Here is an 18,489-nt window from a genome sequence, read left to right as displayed (position 1 = left end):
AGGATGCTGCTGATAGCCCTGGTAGAGTTTCTGAAGAAGAGCATCAAATGGATCTCTGAGTGGATATGGCTCATTGTCTACATAAATAACCTATAGCTTGTAGATCCGCTCTGTTTTGTTCTTACCTAAGTATGAATCTGCTATTACCCTGAAGTTTTTATGTTCTTCTTGTTGGTATTTTGTTTTCATTTAATAAAGGGATATCAGTCAGTCCTGACCAACACCCTATACATTTAGGCTTTTGAACAGCTTTAGGTTTATAGAAAATTTGGTAAGATAGTAGAATTCCTTTATGTCACACACTCAGTTTCCCCTATTATTAAGATCTAACATTAGTATGGTTCAGTTGTGACAATTCATGAACCCGTGCTAATGCATTAACATGAATTGAAGTCGCTGTTTTATACAGATTTCCTTAGTTTTTGTCTAATGTCCTTTTTCTCTTCCAGGATCCTATCCAGGATACCACCTTGCATTTAGTCAGCTCATCTTCTTAGACTCCTCCACGCTGTGACACTTTCTCAATGTTCTTTATTTTGATGACCTCGATGACCTCACCATCTTTGAAAAGTACTGATCAGGTATTTTGTAGAGTGTTCCTCAATTGGAATTTGTCTGACGTGTTTCTCACTATTAGACTGGGTTTATGTGTTTCAGAAAGGAGGACCACAGAGGTACTGTAATACATCACATCATATCAAGGTTACATAGTATCGGCGTAACTTATCACTGTTGATGTTGACCTTGGTCATTTGGCTGAGGCAGTGTTTGTCAGGTTTCTCTATGGTAAAATTACTCTCCGTTCCCCGTTTCCATATTGTCCTCTTTGAGAGGATGTGTATCCTTAAGTAGTAAGGAGTTATCAGCCTCCTTGAGGGCAGAGCAGCTACATCAGCTATTGGGAATTTTTCTACAAGGGAGATTTGTCTCTTCTCCCCTTTTTATTTCTATATTGCTTTGTTTTTTATTTGTGGCACTTCATGTCTAAAAGGCTGTAAGCTCTTTAAAGGCAGTGACCATTCCTTATGCTCCTCTATGTCCCCAACTACTTGCATGATGCTCTGTAGCCCTGACTAGATGCTCAGTCACCAGGGTAGAAGATGGTCCATAACTTCCCAGTCCTGGGAATTTTCTGCTGATGGCTTATCCCTCTTCCCTACCACACAGTTTGGGCCAGAAAATTGCATATTTGGTTCTCAGCAAAAGTGTAACCAAAATGTTGAAATAATAGTCATCCTGACACTGTGTCAAGCTCTTCATACCTATTACCGTAGAATCTTTTTAACATGCCTGCAAGGTGGGTACCATCCTAATTTCATAAATGAAGATACTAATGCCCAGGTTTATTAGAAGCCATGTACCAAGTCACATAGGTAGAAAGCAGAACCCATCTGGGTTTCTAAAGCCCTTGTCCTTAACCACCAGATTATATTGTCTTTTCCCTCACAATAGCCAAGTAAAGCCACATGGGAAGGTTTGATTAAATGCTAAAAAGTGAGGGAAATGGACAAGGGCTCTAAGGATATGGAAAAAGAAGAAATAAATCCATCGGGGGGAAGTGCCTGGTAATATCTTCCAGGAATATATGGCCCTTGAAATCTGCTATAAAATTAGTACATCCTCAAGAGAAACACAATAGTCATAGGTTAGCATAACAAGATAGTTTGAAAATATTATTATGCATTTCAAACACAACACAAAAGGCTCTGCTCATATTATTAACATTCAGCTCAAATAATAATTTCTAAAATACATTTTTATGAAGGAAAAGCCTAATGAGATTCAATTAGCTTGTAAAGTAGATGGGCATTAGTGCTGATCCCAAACTCTTTGCTCCAGAGGTCCACTCTAGAAATGATTTCTATAATATACATATTGTGGGACTGTTTATTCTCCTCCTCCCCAGGAGATGTGGTTGATTTATGGTCAAATGATAGTGACAGTAACGGTTATTTGAAGCCATTGATCCAGTATGCTTTGTTGAATAATTAGGATCTGAAAGAAAATGTTTATACACATGATTCTGGGAAATTTTTTATTAATAATGTTGAAATGTGAAGCTTGCATAACACTTTCTGTTGGAACAAAGAGTATAAGCTGAATATAAAATGTTTTCAAATAATTATGTATAGCAAAGGCCAATTCCTTCAACACATATTAATTTTTAAAAGGTGGGACGTGAGAAATTGCTCTTTGAAATATGGTAGATAAGTCGAAGCATTTAATAAGGCTTAACTCCATCCCTAGTTTTTCCAGTTTTAATGTTCTTCTACAATAGTATTTTCCTATACATTTACAGTTGTTGAAGACACTTTCACATTTTGTCAAATCTAAACTCCAATAAGATATAAGATATCATTATTAGTGTAATTTTGAATAAGAAGAACATGCTTCTGGGAAAATTATAAGATGCAGGCCTATTTTGGAGATTGTGCATCAATGACATGTTTTTAGTAATTCTGAAGGGTACATTTTTATAATAAATGACTCATATAAACATTTATAAATCATGTAAAATGGAAGTAGGGGACACTTAAAAAAACAGAATAGTAATTTATGTTTGAGTTTCCTGGAAGGCTAGAACAAAAAAACAACAGCCAGAAATTCATTATACTATTTATAGAATGATTAAAAAGATTTATACCACCTTAAAAGAAAAACTTTTTCTGGACGTGAGTTATAAAATAAACTTTTGATTTGGAACATGTATAAAGTGCTCCAGGAAATGTAAAGGATGTTGTCTTCAACATCAATTTTAAAGAAGGCAGAAACATTTTCATTTGGTCGTTAAGGTAAAGCATCCGCCTGCAATGCAGGAGACTGGGGTTCAGTTCCAAGGTCTGGAAGATCCCATTGGAGAAGGAAATGGCAACCTACTCCAGTATTCTTGCCTAGAGAATTCCATGGACAGAGAAGCCTGGCAGGCTGCACTCCATGGCATCGCAGAGTTGGACATAACTTAGCAAATAACATATTTATGTTACATCTCATTAAGGTCTTACCAGGTGGTGTTAGTGGTAAAGAACTTGCCTGCCAATGTAGAGACATAGAGATGCAGGTTGGATATCTGAGTTCGGAAAATCCCCTGGAGGAGGGCATCGCAACCCACTCCAGTATTCTTGCCTAGAGAATCCCATGGACAGAGAAGCCTGGTGGGCTACTGTCCTTGGGGTCACAAAGAGTTGGACACAACTGAATGACTAACACTTTTTTCACTTTCAACCGTTGAAAGAAGAAAGCTTGAGTGAAGATTTGTCCAATATCTTTAGAAATTTTAGAATTGAAATTATTTAAATTGTTGAACCAACATTTCACTGTAAGAACATCTTTAACAGGAGTACTATGCCAAGTGTGACAAATATAGCAGTAAGATTTATATCACCCTGAAAAGTCACAGTTATTTGAAATTTAATTGGTCCTGAAAATCGTTTTCATGGATAGCAGAAGAAAAGCATGGATTTCAGTTGTTTTTAGGTTGAGTTATTGAAGATCAATAGTTTCTTAATTATAATAAAAGCTATTACTTGCCTAAAGCTAATTTGAATTATGCACTAGACTCAAGAATTGCATTTGGGGTTTTCGTTTTCTTCCTTAAAAAAAAATTGTTACAAAAACTTCCAAACACATGCCAGAAGTGGATAAAACATTACAGTGAATCCTTTTTTCTATTGCCCAGTTTTAACAATGATCAGTTTATGACCCTTTTTTGTTTCATCTGTGTCCTTACCCCTGATTATTTTGAAAAAAATCTAAGACATCTGAATCTTGAATCTCTAAAGATATATCTCTAGGAACTTTTAAAATATAACATTAGTATTTAATCATACCTAAAAATAATCAATTCCTTAATATCATAACCACTTAGGTTTATATTACTTCAGTTTTCTTACAAGTTTTATATTTAAGTGGATCATTTGCTGAATGAGGGTCAAAATAAGATTTATACATTATAGTTGATAATAAGTCTCTTCTGATACTTGGGTTTTCTATCTTTTAAAATTTTCTTTATCTGTTTGCTTTTTATTGAAAAATCAGATCATTATCCCTAGCTTTCCTCATGGTTTGTATTTTGCTGATTGTATCTCCATGGTGTCATTAAACATGTTTTGCTGTCCCTTTATTTCTTATACATTTAGGAGTTAGCTCTAGTCTTGATCCAGTCAGGTCATTTTGTTGTTCTTGTTATGGCACATGTTTGTGTGATACTTATACATGGCAGTTTCTGTTTGTACTTTACACCAAGGGAATCAGATTAAGTTTATATAAACCAATGATTGCCAAACTTATCTACCCATAGAACTCTTTAAAAAATAACAAATAAAATCTTTTAGGATATCAGTGATTATATTTAATAAACAGTAGTCAAATGGGCAAGAGTACCATTTATGTTCTCTAGGACAGGCATTTTGTACTTTATTTTTAAAATATATTTATTTGTTTTCATTTGTTTATTTGGCCACAGTGGGTCTTAGTTGCTGCATGCAGAATCGTTTAGTTGTGGCAATGGCATGTGAACGTTAGTGACAGCATGTGGGATCTAGTTGTTCATTGACCAGGAATCGAACTCAGGCCCCCTGCATTAGGAGCGCAGAGTCTTAGCCACTAGACCATGAGGAAAATCCCACAGTTTATACTTGAAAATGTCAGAAGTAAAATGTTTTCTTTTGTGATGTCATCAGCCATTAGGTAGCCATTGTCTTAAGTCATTAATTTATTGGAGCTTACAAAATGACACATGTTTTATTGAAAATTTTACTTTTTTTTTTTTAAACTTTACTTTTTAATTAATTTTTTATTATTTTTGGCTGCATTGGATCTTCATGGCTGCACGTGGGCTTTCTCTAGTTGCAGCAAGCAGGGTTATTCTTTGTTGTGGTGTGTGGGCTTCTCATTGCGGCGACTTCTCTTGTTGCAGAGCACAGGCTCGTTGTTGCAATGTATGGCTTTAGTTGCTCTGCAGCTTGTAAGGTCTTCCCTGACTAGGGATTAAACCTGTGTCCCCTGCATTGGCAAGTGAATTCCCAAATATTGGACCACCAGGGGAGTCCCGGTGACACTCTGAATTTTAACATTCCTTCTTTATTTATTATCTGGAGTACTTCTAAAAAAGTAACCTCTCTCTCTTTTTCTTTTTTTTTTTTTAACACGGAGATGCAGATCTTATGGGAAAAGCAAGATAAATGTTTCATTTTTAACATTTATTTTCCAGTTCAAAATAATGGATTGACAGAGACTGAGGGGAAGAAGGAATGGGGAGTTAGTGTTTAATGGGCACAGAGTTTCAATTTGGGAAGGTGAGAAAGTTCTGGAGATGGATGGTGCTGACGATTGTTCAAAAGTGTGAATGTACTTAATGCCACTGAACTGTACATTTTAAAATGTTTAAGTGGTACATTTTATGTTATGTGTATTTTACCATAATAAAAACAACAACAACAAAAGTTGGTTTTCATTCACTTTCCAAAAGTGACCGTTTGTTTATCCTTGTCTTTTTTAAGTGTTATTAAGAACTCATGAATTTTTAGCATATTTGATGTGTTTCAGTCTGTTGTGGTAGTTGTCCTCGTTCGTTTCCAAATTGGCCCGTCTGTGATCTGTGATACCTTTTCTGGTTTACTCCTGAGTCCTTTTGACATTGATTCTAGTAGTCTTTGATAACAGCTTCCTCCTCTTTTGTATAACAGGATGTTCCTGGCTCATCCTGAAAATTTCCTGCCCGACAAATAGAATTAGCTAGTTCAGCAAGGAACTCTGACTCATTTTAATGGGAAATGGTATTTAGAGATTGTAATGTAGGTGCTAAACATGCTCATTGATACTGAGTTGGTCTTTGTTTCTAGGCCTTTTTTAGTGGACAAAGATAGAGATAATTTTCTTTTTTCTATAAACTACATCATGGGTTCACATAGGTGCTTCCAATTCCAACTCAGAACTATAGAGTGTTTACTTAAACTCGCTAATTTTTACCTCCTTTTTTTCAAATATACTTAAAAATCTCAGTTCTCTCGAGAAATCAATTGATAGCCTTATGGGGATTCCCTTATATAAGACTCTTTGTTTTTTTCTCCTGCTGCCTTTAGAAATCTCTCTTTATCAACTTATGCCATTTTAATTATGATATGTCTGGTTGTGGGTCTGTTTGAGCTTCATTGAGTTAGCAAGCCCCTTCTCCACAACAAGGTGTGATCCATGAAGGGGATTTTCAGTCATAATTTTTAAAAATATAGTTTCAATCCCTTTCTTCCTACTCCTTCTGGAACCTCTATGATGTGAATATTGAAATGCCTAGTGTTATTTCAGAGATCTCTTAGATTGCTCATTTAAAAATAATTTGCTGTTGTGATTGAGTGGTTTTCATTATTCTAGTTCCTAGATCACTTAAGTGCTTTTCTGTAATAGTCTGCTATCCATTTTTTATATTGTGTTTTTTTATTTTAACTATCAAAACTACTGTGCATAAATAGATAAACAGCAAGGATATATTGTATAGCACAGGAAATTATAGCTAATATCTTGTAATAACTTTTAATGAAGTATAATCTGTAAACATACTGAATCACTATGCTGAACACCTGAAACTAATATAATTCTGTAAATCAACTATACTTCAATTAAAAAACTCAATTCTCAGTGATACTACTCGAATTACTAATTTGATATATCTCACAGTACCTGAAAGCAGTTTCTAAATACTTAAAATATACAACTCATTATGGTTTTTTTTGATTGGTGCTGTCATTATCTCAAACACTATGAAAGTTTTGAATAAGTTGTGAACAAAAAAAACCCAGAAAAAACTACATGAAAAATAAAGTTGAATGTAATATTAAGTTTAAAGGAGAACAATAAGTCTTTAATAAATTGATAGAAGCAGATGCCTACTCAATTTATGTTAGCATGGCATATTTCTGTGGCTTGTTAAGAACCGCAAACGACTATAAAGAGATGAAGTGCAAAGAGTGCTGAGTATTAAGTCTATTAAGGCAGCCTTTCTGAATTGGAGTTTTAAAATACGATTTGACTATTTTCTCAGATTGTACTGATTTTCTCAAATGTACTGATGGTACATAGGAAGTTCCTGTCTAGATGCAAAGGAGAGAAGTCAGTTCTTTGAATACAATGGATGCCTTAGGTTATTAGGGCTTGGGGATGGATTGGGAAGGGCTACTTTAGATTGTTCTAGGAAATTTTAATCCCTTGGCAGAAGTTGCTTAAGATTGTGTGTGTGCTAAGTCACTCAGTCTGACTCTTTGTGACCCCATGGTCTGTAGCCCACCAGGCTCCTCTGTCCATGGGGATTCTCCAGGCAAGAATACTGGAGTGGGTTGCCATGCCCTTCTCCCGGGGATCTTCCTGACCCAGGGATTGAACCTGTGTCTCCTGTAGCTTCTGCATTGAAGGCAGATTCTTTACCGCTGAGCCACCAGTGAGGCCCTGTTTAAGATTAAAGAGACATTTGTTAGCCTAACTTATTCCTACAAAGACTAAAGAAATTTCTGATCTGTTCCTGTTTGTTCTTTTGAAGCAACAAGTTTTTCCCTTTGTTCAGAAATTTGTTTTGGATTGTGGCATAATTGGGATGATGATTTCTGTACTTGATGATGTTTGTTTGCTTGGGCCTGCTAGTTACTGAGTTTAAATAATTCAACTGTGGAGTGTTAATCACACATAACTGTATTTGACAGACTGGAATTTTGGTGTTTGGCGTTTGCTTGTTTTTTTTTCATGGTCTTCTTTTTTTCAGTCATTTTGGTAGTAAAGTTGGCTTTTTTTCCCCTTAATTTAAAATTTTAAAATTTGTTTTGGTGTTTCCACTTTTTCTTCCCTCGTGATGGGGACGAAGAGATGGACATGATCTCCTCAGACATGAAAACATGTTGCCTCAGACATTAAATAAGACTTAGACTTTAAATGTACTCAGAAGTTGCTGAAAATATGGGATTAAAAAATGTGAGAAATACTGTGCTTTCTTTCACCTCCCCTTTGAGGAGTAACTTTTTCTAGGTACAGTAGCTCTTTAAGACTCTGGAGCCCTGTCTGGAACACAGAGTGATGGAACTGATGCATTAGAGAATACCTACTACTTAAATTTTAGTACCTAAAAATTTCCTCATTTTACAAATTAGGAAGCAGACCAGGAGAAGCCGACTGATACCTAAGACCGGATAACCAGTTACTGACAAGGGTGTTTAGTCACTCAGCCGTGTCCGACTCTTTGCAGCCCTGTGGACCCGCCAGGCTCCTCTGTCTGTGGAATTCTCCAGGCAAGAACACAGGAGGAGACTGCCATCCCCTTCTTGCAACCCAGGGATCAAACCTGGGTCTCTTGCATTTCAGGCAGATTCTTTACTGTCTGAGCCTCTGTCAGCTCTCTGTCCTTCAGGGAGGCTTCCTTGTCCTTCACCCTCTCCCAAAGTTTGCTCAAATTCATGTCCATCGAGTCAGTGATGCCATCCAATCATCTCACTCTCTCTTGTCCCCTTCCCCTCCTGCCTTTAATCTTTCCCAGCATCATGGTTCAAAAGCATCAGTTCTTAGCGCTCAGCCTTCTTTATGGTCCAACTCTCATAACTTTTGGAGTGTTCCTCTTTCATGACTGCTGAGCGTATAGCTATGTATGTGCTATATAACTTGTAAAACACTCTTCTGCACAGTTATGTGGTAGATATAAGAGTGTCCACCAAGGAGAACTAACCTCAAATGGTTATTTTGATTAATAATCCTTGAACTCGTATTTCCATGGAAACAGTGGGTTTTCAGTTAGAATTCAGAAGAGATGCTTGATAGTGTGCAGAGTATAAATAACATCATTTTAAAGATTTAAAGTACTTTCACATCAATTATTTCTTTATCCTTTCTCCAATCCTATGAGTTACAAGGACAAGCATGAGTGTCTGTATGTGGCAGGTAAAAAAATGCAGAACTAAGAAATTGTGCTGTATTCAGGACACATAAAAATGGAGAATGGCAGAGACTCTGATCTGCCCATCAGCAATCCCTGCTGAGAAGTTAGTTATCTAGACTTAGTCTGTGTTCCTTTACTGGTTTCGATTTTTCTGACGTTTTTTATGAAATCACGTGAGGCTGACTGTATAAAAAAGGAAAGGACAGACACAGATTCTAACGTGTGTCGGTTACTTTAACTCTCCTGCTCACTCCCCTTCTCAGAGTCTGCTGAGTCCTCCCAAGTGTGCGGCAGCTCTAACCTGGTGATCAGGCCTTCCCCAGCCATCACTCTTACGCCAAAGACAGATACCCAACCCTAAATGCAGTAGCGGCTCTTGAATAAGGACTACATAAAACAAAGGCTGACCCATGAACAGCTGGTTCATGACCCAGGAAAACTGGTTGTGACAGCGAGAAGACTAAAGCAAGTCAACATTCACTTCCTGGTCAAGTGAATCCAGTCCCTTTTGAGGCCAGCTTTAATTGCTGGCTGGGAAATACTTGGTTTTCATCCAATAAATTCCTTTTTTTATTTACATACGTTGCATGGATCTCGATATCTTACAGTCAAATGAGCCCTTATGCCCAGGCAAATGCCTTATATATTTAGGCAAAAGGAAATCAGCTTAAGAGGTTGATTCTGGGACTTTTACTTTCTTTCTAACTAGAGACCCTGTTTGTGTCAGCACTTCTGCCTTTCCAGTGATATTGACTGTTTGTGGATTTCCTGTGGAAGAGCAAAGAGGAGCTTTCATTGTTAAAAACCACTTCCCAATTCTGGGAAAGTTTTATTCTTCAGTTTCTCCATTTGATTTCAGATTTGTAGGAATCGGAAGGTTACAATCTGGGATTTCTGTTGGGCAAATCAGGGTCCCTGCCAGCTTCTTGCCTGCTCCTGAAAGTGAAAGTGTTCGTCTCTCAGTGATGTCCTACTCTTTGTGACTGTAGGGACTGTAGCCCACCAGGGGAGATGTAGGGATCTCCAGGGAGATTGAATCTCCATGTCATCTGCGTTGACAGGAGGATTCTTTACTGTCTCAGCCACCATGAAAGCCTGAAAAGTCTTTATTGAATTTGTTACAATATTGCTTCTGTTTTATGTTTTGGTTTTTTGACCATGAGACATGTGAGGTCTTAGCTCCTTGACCAGGAGTGAAACCTATACCCCCTGCATTGGAAGGCCAAGTCTTACCCATTAGGCCCCCAGGGAGGTCCCTACCGACTGGTACTCCCTGCCATTTGTGACCACATGAACTGTGTAGCCTGCTAGGCTCCTCTGTGCATGGGATTCTCCAGGCAAGAATACTGGAGTAGGTACACATTCCCTTCTCCAGGGGATCTTCCTAACCCAGGAATTGAACCTGGGTCTCCCGCATTGTGGGCAGATTCTTTACCATCTGAGCCACAAGGGAAGCCCTGGGCTTATTAGGATCCTAGAAACCTCAGAATCCAATGTTTCTTCATAGGTACTTTTTTTTCCTTAAAAAACAAAACTCCTTGGAATACACTGTCATCCACTAAGCATGTATTGTGTTAATGTAGTGGACACCCTGGTTGTCTGTGTGACATTCATGACACCTTTCCCTACTGTGTGACGCCTCTCCACTCAGCCTGCCCACTCCTGCACAATAGGACGTGGCATTGACCTGGTCACAATGGCTAGTTCAAGGCCTCCAAAGCTGAGGACTCTTGTTCATTGTGAGAAGTCACGTTCTCTTCCCTGGATGTGAAGGAGAAAGTGTGTTGCCTTGGTAGCTGCTCATAGGCATAATACAGCAGGCGGGAGCCAGCCTGCAGAAGGGGCCTCTCGTAGAGGTGAGCAGAACGGGGAGAGCTGCAGAGAAGTCCAGCTGGGCCTTACGTAAGCAATGCCTGACGCTGGCGTTTTCTGCGGACCTTTCAGTTACATGTGCGAGTGAGTCCCCAGTAGCATTTAACCAGTTCGAGTTCAGTTTTCTGTTATTTTCATTAAAAAAAAAAAAAATATATATATATATATATATATATATTCTGTTAGGTACGGAGCTGTTAAATTTAATTACTTCTTTCAAACTTTTGGATTTCTGATTTCAGATTCAAATATTAGCACCTTCACTGTGCTGACAACAGCAGTAGGAATACTACCCATATTAACATTTGCCCTCACAGCAACCTTTTGAAGTAGGTACTGCTGTTATTGAATTTCCACTTTTCAGGTGAAGATAGGTTCTGGGAGAATGTGTTATTGTTCAGTTGCTCAGTCGTGTCCGACTGTTTGTGACCTCATGAACTGCAGCGTGCCAGGCTTCCCTGTCAGTCGCTATCTCCTGGAGTTTGCTCACACCCATGTCCTCTGAGATGGTGAGCCATCCAAACATCTCATCCTCTGCTGCCCACTTCTCCTCCTGTGCTCAATCTTTCCCAGCATCAGGGTCTTTTCCAGTGGTTCATCTCTTCACATCAGGTGGCCAAGTATTGGAGCTTCAGCTTCGGGGCTGGTTTCCTTTAGAATTGACTGGTTTGATCTCCTTGCTCTCCAAGGGACTCTCAACAGTCTTCTCTAGCACCACAGTTTGAAAACATCAATTCTACAGTGCTCAGCCTTCTTTATGGTCCAACTGTCACATCTGTACAGGACAACTGGAAAAATTGTAGCTTTGACTGTATGGACCTTTGTCAGCAAAATGATGTCTCTGCTTTTTAATACACCATCTAGGTTTGTCATAGCTTTTCTTCAAAGGAACAAGTGTCTTTTAATTTCATGACTGCGGTCATCGTCCACAGTGATTTTGGAGCCCAAGAAAAGAAAGTCTGTCACTGTTTCCATTTTTTTCCCCATCTATTTGCCCTGAAGTGATGGGATCAGATGCCATGATCTTAGTTTTTTGAATGTTGAGTTTTAGCCAACTTTTTCACTCTCTTCTTTCACCTTTATCAAGAAACTCTTTAGTTCCTCTTTGCTTTCTGCCTTTAGAGTGGTGTCATCTGCATGTCTGAAGTTACTGATATTTCTCCCAGCAATCTTGATTCCAGCTTGTGAGTCACCCAGCCTGGCATTTTGCATGATGTACTCTGCATATAAGTTAAATAAGCAGGGTGACAATATATAGCCTTGACGTACTCCTTTCCCAATTTGGAACCAGTCCGTTGTTCCATGTCTGGTTCTAACTCTTGCTTCTTGACCTTCGTACAGGTTTCTCAGAAGGTAGGTAAGGTGATCTGGTATTCCCATCTACCTAAGAATTTTCCACAATTTGCTGTGATCCATGCAGCTTCCCTCATAGCTCAGTTGGTAAAGAATCCAACTGCAATGCAGGAGACCCCAGTTCGATTTCTGGGTCAGGAAGATCCCCTGGAGAAGGGATAGGCTACCCACTCCAGTATTCTTGGCCTTCCCTTGTGGCTCAGCTGGTAAAGAATCCGCCTGCAATGTGGGAGACCTGGGTTTGATCCCTGGGTTGGGAAGATCCCTGGAGAAGGGAAAGGTTACCCACTCCAGTACTCTAGCCTGGAAAATTCCATGGACTATATATTCCACAGGGTCGCAAAGAGTTGGATACGACTGAGTGACTTACACTTTCACTTCACTTTGACACAGTCAAAGGCTTTAGCGTAGTCAATGAATCAGAAGTAGATGTTTGTCTGAAATTCCCTTGCTTTTTCTATGATCTGACGGATGTTGGCAATTTGATCTCTGGTTCCTCTGCCTTTCTAAACCCAGCATGTATCTGGAAGTTCTTGGTTCACATACTGTTGAAGCCTAGTTTGAAGAATTTTGAGCATTACCTTGCTAGCATGTGAAATGAGCACAGTTGTATGCTAGTTTGAACATTCTTTGGTATTGCCCTTCTTTGGGAATTGAGCGAAAACTGACCTTTTCCAGTCCTATGGCCACTGCTGAGTTTTCCACATTTGCTGGCATTTTGAGTGCAGCACTTTCACAGCATCATCTTTTAGGATTTGAAAGAGCTCAACTGGAATTCCACCAGCCCCACTAGCTTTCTTTCATAGTAATGCTTCCTAAGGCCCAGTTAACTTCACACTCCAGGATGTCTGGCTGTAGGTGAGTGATCACACCATCGTGGTTATCTGGGTCATTAAGACCTTTTTTGTACAGTTCTTCTGTGTGTTCTTGCCACGTGTTCTTAATATATTATGTTTCTGTTAGGTCCATATATTTCTGTCCTTTATTGTGCCCATCTTTGCATGAAATATTCCCTTGGTATCTCTAATTTTCTTGAAGAGATCTCTAGTCTTTCCCATTCTATTGTTTCCCTCTATTTATTGGCATTGTTCACTTAGGAAAGCTTTCTTATCTCTCCTTGCTGTTTTTTGGAATTCTGCATTCATTTGGGTATATCTTTCCTTTTCTCCTTTGCCTTTCATTTATTTTCTGTTTTTTTGTAAGGCCTCCTCAGACAGCCATTTTGCCTCAGTGCATTTCTTTTTCTTGAGGATGGTTTTGGCCACTGTCTCCTGTACAATGTTATGAACCTCCATCTGTAGTTCTTCAGGCACTCTTCTCTATTAGATCTAATCCCTTGGATCTACTTGTCACTTCCACTATATAATCATAAGGAATTTGATTTAGGTCATACCTGAATGGCCTAGAGGTTTTCCCTACTTTCTTCAATTTAAGTCTGAATTTTGCAATAAGGAGTTCATGATCTGAGCCATAGTCAGCTCCTGTTGTTGTTTTTGCTGACTGTATAAAGCTTCTCCATCTTTAGCTGCAAAGAATATGATCAATCTGATTTCAGTGTTGACCAGCTAGTGATGTCCATGTGTAGTCTTCTCTTGTGTTGTTGGAAGAGGGTGTTTGCTTTGACCGGTGTGTTCTCTTGGCAAAACTCTGCTAGCCTTTGCCCTGCTCATTTCATACTCCAAGACCATACTTGTCTGTTACTCCAAATATCTCTTGACTTCCTACTTTGCATTCCAGTCCTGTGACTTTTCTAAAGACACAAAATCTGTAATTGGTCGTAGAGTCTGAATTGGAGCCTCTTGCAAATACCATATCATATCTATTTTTTGTAGAAAAGATATTGGAGTTCAAAACATTCAGCTTTCTAGGCAGCTGGCCATAATCACCCATATTTACGAAATACTTTTTTATTTTTCCAAAGCCCATTGGAACCTATGTTACTACTATGTTGACAAGTATCAATAGTAGATTCTGACTGATGAAGAGTCCAGATGCAGATACTCTCTAGGAAATGAGTCAAGGTGTTTTTATCTAAAGGATTCAGATGGAAGAAAGTGCTCTCAGGATACACAGTAGAAATGTCAATAATATTCTTCAATGACAGACACAATGTATAAGCCTCTGGACCTTCCAAAGAAGGCTTTAGCATCATTGTATATGAGTCTGAGTGAGGGTTACCCTGGGACTTGTGGGAAGTGTCACTGAGCAATGGCAAGTGACATCCACCCCACCAGCAAGCCCAGGTGGATCTTTATGATCAGTTCATCCATCCTGGTATTATATGATATGGCCATAGAGACTGGCATAATATAGTGTACACAAGCATCTTATTTTTCTAGTTTTCAAAATATGGAATACTTCACAGATTTGTGTGTCATCCTTGCCCAGGGGCCAAGAATGACACACAAGGATATATATGTGTGTGTGTGTGTGAGAGAGAGATATTTAAATGAGGGTTTAATATTCTTAAATAACTACCAAAGGTGGATTACAATGCATGAACATCCCATAAAATGAACTTCACATTTTAGCATCACAAGCATTTGGATTACGAAATGTCCAGGGATGGATGTTATAAGAAAGGTGAAAAGACGTTTGCTTAAGAAATTTAAAACTTAAAAATTGATTATTCCCCCAAAGTCCAAATTATTGTGGTCCAGGTAACCATCAGGTTAAGACTTCATATGTTCATTTCTTTGATAAGAATCTTCTTCTCTGTATAGTCCCAGTTTTAGCCTATGGGCTGCAGGAGTGAGCACCACACTCTCTTTCAACATATTCACTTTCCCCAGGTTTGCACAGTCTAGTCTAGGATCTTTTCTGATCTTAGAGCTGCAGAGTGACAGCAAAGGTCAATCACTCAGATATCTCAGAATCTCAAAGGCACTCAGACCAGCTATGCATCTGTCAGAATGATGATTAAAATTTTACAGATAGGAGAATTAAAGTAGTTAAATTACAGGGCTTAAAACCATTTGGCCTCCCAAGTACACGTAGTTGGATAGTAACAGAACTGAATAGAAAACTGAAGTAATTTGCTTTTGTGCTTCATCTTTGCTTAACTAGAATGCATTTTTAATCATAGGAAGTTACCTAAGCAAATTTTATTGTGAGTGAAGCCTAAAATAAAAACCAGGAACATTATTGGAAGGCCAGGCTTGTGTCTTTAAGTATAAAGCCTTAAAGGATTAAGCATAGATTAGTTTTCAGTAATTAATGTTGAAGAGTCAGTAATGAGACTCTGCACGTGGTTTAATCAGACTGTCTTTTGGGAACCCAGATCAGCCGGTGCTATGATGACTGTGACGCTAATAAGAAGAAACGTGGCTTCTTAATCAAGGGAGTGACAGTCAGTCCTTAGGACAATGATGATTTCCCAGTGTGGTGAGGGGCTGCAGGGTCAGGGGGTTTTTTATGACTTTTTCGTGTATATGTTGATCAGTGAGTTTTTGATAAAGGGGATAATAGTCTCTTCTCATGGTTAATATCCCACTTTGGCACCCTCATAAAAACCTAAGAAATCCTCTACCACCATAAATTCTAAATGGTCTTGGCTAACTTAACCTTGACAGTTCCTTGGACAGCCAGGAAATCAAACCAGTCGATCCTAAAGGAAATCAACTATGAATATTTATTGGAAGAACTGATGCTGAAGCTCCAATATTTTGGCCACCTGATGCAAAGAACTGACTCACTGGAAAAGACCCTGATGCTGGGAAAGACTGAGGTCAAGAGGAGAACGGTGAGACAGAGGATGAGATGGTTGGATGTCATCATCTACTCAGTGGACATGAGTCTGAGCAATTGCTGGGAGATAGTGATGGACAGGGAAGTCTGGCGAGCTGTCATCCATAGGGTCACAAAGAGTCAGACATGACTTAGCAACTGAACAACAACAACTTAACCTTATTAGATAGACTAGCATTAGGGACATCTTAGATACAGTCTTCCCTTGTGGCTCAGCTTGTAAAGAATCCGCCTGCAATGCGGGAGACCTGGGTTCGATCCCTGGGTTGGGAATATCCCTTGGAGAAGGGAAAGGCTACCCATTCCAGTATTCTGGCCTGGAGAATTCCATGGACTGTATAGGCCATGGGGTCACAAAGAGTCGGACATCACTGAGTGACTTTCACTTTCACTTTAGATAATGGCTAATTTTACACAGTTCCTATATCTCACTTTCTCATTTGTTTAAAAACATTTGTGGTATATTGCTGTGTGTTGGGCACTAGATAGAAAGTGAAGAGCAAACAAACGTGATCTCTGTACTGCTTGTAGTTCAGTGGGGAAGGAGGTACCAAAGGAGGAAACACAATTCAATGTGTCATCATAGAACATGATGGGTGAAGTGGAAAAGACTTGGGTGCCTTGGAGACATGTATCAGGGGATCATATTTTGGGTTGGGGTACCACTTTCTGAGGAAGTGATACTTATATTGAAAATTGAGAAATGAGGTAGAGTCAGCGAGGTAGAATGGGAGTAAGAATTTTCTAAGCAAAAGAAAAGGTAAATTAGTTGTCGTGATGAAGGGACGAACTTGTCCTCTGGAGTAACTGAAGCTGGAGTCTGTGAGCTAGGAGGGAGGGGAATTAGTGGGGAGAGGTGGGTAGGCACAAGCTCCTATGCTCTGGTCATTTGAGCTCTGGAATCTTGAGATAGCTGGATTCAAGTTTTTTTTTTTTTTTTTTTTGGATTCAAGTTTTGACTTCTACTTGTATTTACGATTTTGGGTATGTCACTTCATTTCATTGTGAATCCATTTCCATTGTACTAAATTACATGTAAAATGATCTACCATGCAAACTAAAGCAGATAGAGCAACTCTGTCTGGCCCATACCAGCGCTGTTCCCTTCTCTTCATTATTGCTTTCTATTCTGTCCATGCCTTTTTGTTCAGAACTGTTGTACCTGTCTGCCTAAATGGGTATTTAACATTGGTTTTCTTTGCCCTCTCCCATTATCTTTGGTAGAAGTTTCTTACAACCTGAATAATCAAAAGCTGAATAATGTAGAGTTGACTCTTATGTAAGAAATTTCAGTTACATTATTGACGTTACCTTTATTGATGATATGGATATTTAGAGTCAGTTGTTAAAGCTTGACCTTTCAGAGATACAAGTTTGCTTAATGTTTTTTTTTTTTTTTTTTTTTTTTGCTTAATGTTTTATTACAAAATATCTGTGATTTTTTTTTTACACTCAAGAAACACTGTTTTGATGCATAAAATGAAAGTTGACTGTGTGACTTAACGAATCAAAGATATTTATTCAAAAAATATTTCAATTTTCTGTCATGGTGAAAAGGTAGCTTTTTGTTTCAGTGTAATCAATGCAACACAATCTGCCTTAGTTTATCAGCAGTGTGGGTTGAGAGTGGTTATATGAAAACATTTGGGCAGCTGTTCTCAAACATAACAAATGTCTCAGATTCTCAAACCTTAGGAAGATGTCACAAGATATACTCGTTCTTCCAAGTAAATGAACTAGATTAAAAAGTCCTTCTGTTTCTTTTCTTCCCCACCCTGATTGTAGTAAAGAATATTGTGAATGAATTTTCTGAGGTAGGGACTAGCACTAATATCTTTTGAAAATGCTTTTACAGGCAGTTTATGCTTTACACCGTCTTAGTGCCTACCTCTGTGACCTAGAACTACACCATTGGCTTTTATGGGCCTTTGGGTAAAATAAACAACATTATGTTTCCACTAACCTCACAGGAATGTAGCAGTTAAATTAGATGCCATTTGTAACATACTTGAGAGTGGGTAATAGTCATTCAACAAATCTAACTGAATGGAAAAAACCAGAGAGTTCTTTTCCAGTCTGGTCCAGGTGTATTATCTTATTTGACACTTGTAACAACCCTATGAAGTAGTCAGGACATTTTATGTATAACCGTAAAATGCTGGACAAATTATATATAACCGTAAAATGCTGGACAAATAGTAGGTAATATATGATAAAAATTGTTTGAATTCACTTTTTATACTTCTCTAGATAATTAAAACCTACAGCTACTCAATAACTCATTTTGATTTCTTTCAGTCTGTACTGTCAGAAGCTTCTTTTCCTTGTGTAGGCCTCTAAGCTTTTCATTCTTTACCCAATGCCTTCTTCCATTTTTAGCAAATTGTAAAATAGTTCTGAAAGACTTAGACACAGTCATTCATATTTGTAGCCTTCTCTTTTTAGTCATAGTTATATCTTGTGTACAGGTTGGTCTCTATTTATTTGAAGTTCTAAGTTTTATAGTTTCCTTCCAAATGCCCTGAACTTTTCTTCCTAGGTCTGTTTTCTTTCTTATTGTCTTCGTAGCTTTCTCTGTTTTCTCCATGAAGGAGTCTTTCCTTCCCAGAAAG

General features: G+C 38.5%; 1 long non-coding RNA gene across 1 annotated transcript in view; it reads left to right on the top strand.

Moving 5' to 3' along the window:
• LOC136146856 (uncharacterized) overlaps positions 1-18,489 on the top strand; it is a 35,437-nt gene that overhangs the window by 2,798 nt on the left and 14,150 nt on the right. Inside the window, exon 2 of the long non-coding RNA XR_010659087.1 lies at positions 450-581. This is a non-coding gene — a long non-coding RNA (uncharacterized lncRNA). The remainder of the gene's footprint in view (positions 1-449; positions 582-18,489) is intronic.

Source organism: Muntiacus reevesi, chromosome 15 (genome assembly GCF_963930625.1).
Source record: "Muntiacus reevesi chromosome 15, mMunRee1.1, whole genome shotgun sequence".
Classification (NCBI taxonomy): Eukaryota; Metazoa; Chordata; class Mammalia; order Artiodactyla; family Cervidae; genus Muntiacus; species Muntiacus reevesi.
The sequence above is the reverse complement of the archived record's forward strand: the minus strand, read 5'-3'. Positions and strand labels throughout refer to the sequence as shown.